Raw genomic sequence first — 5000 nt, 5'->3', positions numbered from 1 at the left:
CCCCCTAAAGAGCATTAGAGATTTTACAGATATGCTACCAGTAGACGTTAAAATGTCTGAAACGGGGACACTTTTTCCAAACAAGCAAATCCCACACCGAGGGTGCGCAGGTGCCGATGGTGGTCGAGGCATGTGCCCGCAACAAGGGCCAACGTGAGCCGATGGTGGTCGAGGCAACCGCCCGCACCAGCTCGAGGCATGTGCCCACACCAAGGCCCGGCATGTATCGATGGTGTTCGACGTAGGGGCAATCTTCTGCTGATGGTGGTCGAGGCAAGAGCCCGCACCAAGGGCCAGCGTGTGCCCATGGTGCTCGAGGCAACCGTCCGCACCAGGGCCCAGCGTGTGCCGATGGTGGTCGAGGCAACCGCCCGCACCAGGGCCCAGCGTGTGCCGATGGTGCTCGAGGCAACCGCCCGCACCAAGGGCCGGCTTGTGCCGATGGTGTTCGAGGCAACCGCCCGCACCAGGGCCCGGCGTGTGCCGATGGTGGTCGAGGCAACCGCCCGCACCAGGGCCCAGCGTGTGCCGATGGTGGTCGAGGCAACCGCCCGCACCAGGGCCCAGCGTGTGCCGATGGTGGTCGAGGCAACCGCCCGCACCAGGGCCCAGCGTGTGCCGATGGTGGTCGAGGCAAGCGCCCGCACCAGGGCCCAGCGTGTGCCGATGGTGGTCGAGGCAAGCGCCCTCACCAAGGCCGAGCGTGTGCCGATGGTGGTCGAGGCAACCGCCCGCACCAGGGCCCAGCGTGTGCCGATGGTGGTCGAGGCAACCGCCCGCACCAGGGCCCAGCGTGTGCCGATGGTGGTCGAGGCAAGCGCCCGCACCAAGGCCGAGCGTGTGCCGATGGTGGTCGAGGCAAGCGCCCGCACCAGGGCGCAGCGTGTGCCGATGGTGGTCGAGGCAAGCGCCCTCACCAAGGCCGAGCGTGTGCCGATGGTGGTCGAGGCAACCGGCCGCACCAAGGGCCGGCGTGTGCCGATGGTGTTCGAGGCAACCGCCCGCACCAGGGCCCAGCGTGTGCCGATGGTGGTCGAGCCAGGAGCCCGCACCAAGGGCCGGCTTGTGTCGATGGTGTTCGGGGCAACCGCCCGTACCAGGGCCCAGCGTGTGCCGATGGTGCTGGGGGCAAGCGCCCGCACCAGGGCCCAGCGTGTGCCGATGGTGCTGGGGGCAAGCGCCCGCCCCAGGGCCCAGCGTGTGCCGATGGTTATCGGGGCAATCGGCCGCACCAGGGCCCAGGGTCTGCCGATGGTGCTCGAGGCAACCGCCCGCACCAAGGCTCAGCATGTGCCGATTGTGATCGAGGCAACAACCCACACCAGGGCCCAGCTTGTGCCGATGGCGGTCGAGGCAAGTGCCCGTACCGAAGGGCAGCCTATGCCGATGATGGTCGATGCATGTGCCATCACCATGCGTCATCATGTGCCATTGATGGTCGAGGCCTTGGCCGAAGTTCGATTTTGAGCCACGGTGCCCATGCTTGGCTCCAGCATGTGCTGGTGCCGCATTTTTTTCACTCGGGACAGCATCGCCGGAGCATCGCCGGAGCATCGCCGGAGTACCGCCGGAGAACCTGACCGGCGGCATTGGGGTTCCGGCGATTGGGAGGGGGGCCGGGGGGGTGTGCGCACATGATGTGCGATGGGTGCTGGTACTTGGCCTTGTGTTGGCCCCCTATCCCTCATCAAACCTCTGAGAATTCACACCCCCTTAAAGAGCATTTGAGATTTTACAGGTTTGCTACCAGTAGCCGTTAAAGTGTCTGAAATGGGGACACTTTTTTCAAACGGTCACAAAATCTTCTCTACTTCGAGTTTTTAGCTGAATTTTTTTGTGCATGCCAACAAAAATAGAAGGATCATGCCTACAAAATTTGGGGCCAAAAATCCTTATAAAAAATTTTTAAAAAATCCCGAACCGCAAAAAGTTTCGAAAATCGTGAAAAATAGAAAACGAGTCATCTTCCAACGAAACTTCACGTGAAGGCTTAGGGGACCATTGTATGAATTTACAAGCCATAAAAATGGCATTGGCACGGCAGAAATTTGAAGATGTGCCTAAACCCACCAGGGCCCAGCGTGTGCCGATGGTGCTCGAGGCAACAGCCCGCACCAGGGCCCAGCGTGTGCCGATGGTGCTCGAGGCAAGCGCCCGCACCAGGGCCCAGCGTGTGCCGATGGTGGTCGAGGCAACCGCCCGCACCAGGGCCGATAGTGTGCCGATGGTGCTCGAGGCAACCTGTCGCACCAGGGCCCAGCGTGTGCCGATGGTGATCGAGGCAACCTGCCGCACCAGGGCCCAGCGTGTGCCGATGGTGGTCGAGGCAAGTTCCCGCACCAGCGCCCAGCGTGTGCCGATGGTGCTCGAGGCAACCGACCGCACCAGGGCCCAGCGTGTGCCGATGGTGCTCGAGGCAACCTGCCGCACCAGGGCCCAGCGTCTGCCGATGGTGCTCGAGGCAACCTGCCGCACCAGGGCCCAGCGTCTGCCGATGGTGCTCGAGGCAAGCGCCCGCACCAGGGCCCAGCGTGTGCCGATGGTGGTCGAGGCAAGCGCCCGCACCAGGGCCCAGCGTGTGCCGATGGTGGTCGAGGCAACCGCCCGCACCAGGGCCCAGCGTGTGCCGATGGTGCTCGAGGCAACCTGCCGCACCAGGGCCCAGCGTGTGCCGATGGTGCTCGAGGCAACCGACCGCACCAGGGCCGAGCGTGTGCCGATGGTGGTCGAGGCAAGCGCCCGCACCAGGGCCCAGCGTGTGCCGATGGTGGTCGAGGCAACCTGCCGCACCAGGGCCCAGCGTGTGCCGATGGTGCTCGAGGCAACCGACCGCACCAGGGCCGAGCGTGTGCCGATGGTGCTCGAGGCAAGCGCCCGCACCAGGGCCCAGCGTGTGCCGATGGTGGTCGAGGCAACCTGCCGCACCAGCGCCCAGCGTGTGCCGATGGTGCTCGAGGCAACCTGCCGCACCAGGGCCCAGCGTGTGCCGATGGTGGTCGAGGCAAGCGCCCGCACCAGGGCCCAGCGTGTGCCGATGGTGGTCGAGGCAACCGCCCGCACCAGGGCCCAGCGTGTGCCGATGGTGGTCGAGGCAACCTGCCGCACCAGGGCGGAGCGTGTGCCGATGGTGGTCGAGGCAAGCGCCCGCACCAGGGCCCAGCGTGTGCCGATGGTGGTCGAGGCTGCCGATGGTGGTCGAGGCAACCTGCCGCAGCAGGGCCCAGCGTGTGCCGATGGTGCTCGAGGCAACCGACCGCACCAGGGCCGAGCGTGTGCCGATGGTGCTCGAGGCAAGCTGCCGCACCAGGGCCCAGCGTGTGCCGATGGTGGTCGAGGCAACCGCCCGCACCAGGGCCCAGCGTGTGCCGATGGTGATCGAGGCAACCGACCGCACCAGGGCCCAGCGTGTGCCGATGGTGCTCGAGGCAACCTGCCGCACCAGGGCCCAGCGTGTGCCGATGGTCGTCGAGGGAACCTGCCGCACCAGGGCGCAGCGTGTGCCGATGGTGGTCGAGGCAAGCGCCCGCACCAGGGCCCAGCGTGTGCCGATGGTGCTCGAGGCAACCGACCGCACCAGGGCCCAGCGTGTGCCGATGGTGCTCGAGGCAACCTGCCGCACCAGGGCCCAGCGTGTGCCGATGGTGGTCGAGGCAAGCGCCCGCACCAGGGCCCAGCGTGTGCCGATGGTGGTCGAGGCAAGCGGCCGCACCAGGGCCCAGCGTGTGCCGATGGTGGTCGAGGCAAGCGCCCGCACAAGGGCCCAGCGTGTGCCGATGGTGGTCGAGGCAAGCGCCCGCACCAGGGCCCAACGTGTGCCGATGGTGCTGGGGGCAACCGCCCGCACCAGGGCCCAGCGTGTGCCGATGGTGATCGAGGCAACCGCCCGCCCCAGGGCCCAGCGTGTGCCGATGGTGGTCGAGGCAAGCGCCCGCACCAGTGCCCAGCGTGTGCCGATGGTGGTCGAGGCAAGCGCCCGCACCAGGGCCCAGCTTTTGCCGATGGTGATCGAGGCAACCGGCCGCTCCAGGGCCCAGCGTGTGCCGATGGTTATCGGGGCAACCGGCCGCACCAGGGCCCAGGGTCTGCCGATGGTGCTCGAGGCAACCGCCCGCACCAAGGCTCAGCATGTGCCGCTGGTGATCGAGGCAACAACCCACACCAGGGCCCAGCTTGTGCCGATGGCGGTCGAGGCAAGTGCCCGTACGGAAGGGCAGCCTATGCCGATGATGGTCGATGCATGTGCCATCACCATGCGTCATCATGTGCCATTGATGGTCGAGGCCTTGGCCGAAGTTCGATTTTGAGCCACGGTGCCCATGCTTGGCTCCAGCATGTGCTGGTGCCGCATTTTTTTCACTCGGGACAGCATCGCCGGAGCATCGCCGGAGTACCGCCGGAGAACCTGACCGGCGGCATTGGGGTTCCGGCGATTGGGAGGGGGGCCGGGGGGGTGTGCGCACATGACGTGCGATGGGTGCTGGTGCTTGGCCCTTGTGTTGGCCCCCTATCCCTCATCAAACCTCTGAGAACTCACACCCCCTTAAAGAGCGTTTGAGATTTTACAGGTTTGCTGCCAGTAGCCGTTGAAGTGTCTGAAACGGGGACACTTTTTTCAAACGGTCGCGAAATCTTCTCCGGTTCGAGTTTTTAGCTGAATTTTTTTGTGCATGCCAACAAAAATAGAAGGATCACGTCCACAAAATTTGGGGCCAAAACTCCTTCTAAAAAAATTCTAAAAAATCACGAACCGCAAAAAGTTTCGAAAATCGTGAAAAATAGAAAACGAGTCATCTTGCAACGAAACTTCACGTGAAGGCTTAGGGGACCATTGTATGAATTTACAAGCCATAAAAATGGCATTGGCACGGCAGAAATTTGAAGATGTGCCTAAACCCACCTAGCACCCGATCGATCCCCGGCTTGCGCATCCTGCCTCTCCGGCCGGCTGAGCGCCCGCACGCTCGTTCCGTGGGTTGACTTAGGCATACGGAGCTCATTCC

Source organism: Durio zibethinus, unplaced genomic scaffold (assembly GCF_047325235.1).
Source record: "Durio zibethinus cultivar Kanyao isolate XHJ-2024 unplaced genomic scaffold, ASM4732523v1 HiC_scaffold_2, whole genome shotgun sequence".
Lineage (NCBI taxonomy): Eukaryota > Viridiplantae > Streptophyta > Magnoliopsida > Malvales > Malvaceae > Durio > Durio zibethinus.
This window is presented reverse-complemented; position numbering follows the sequence as displayed.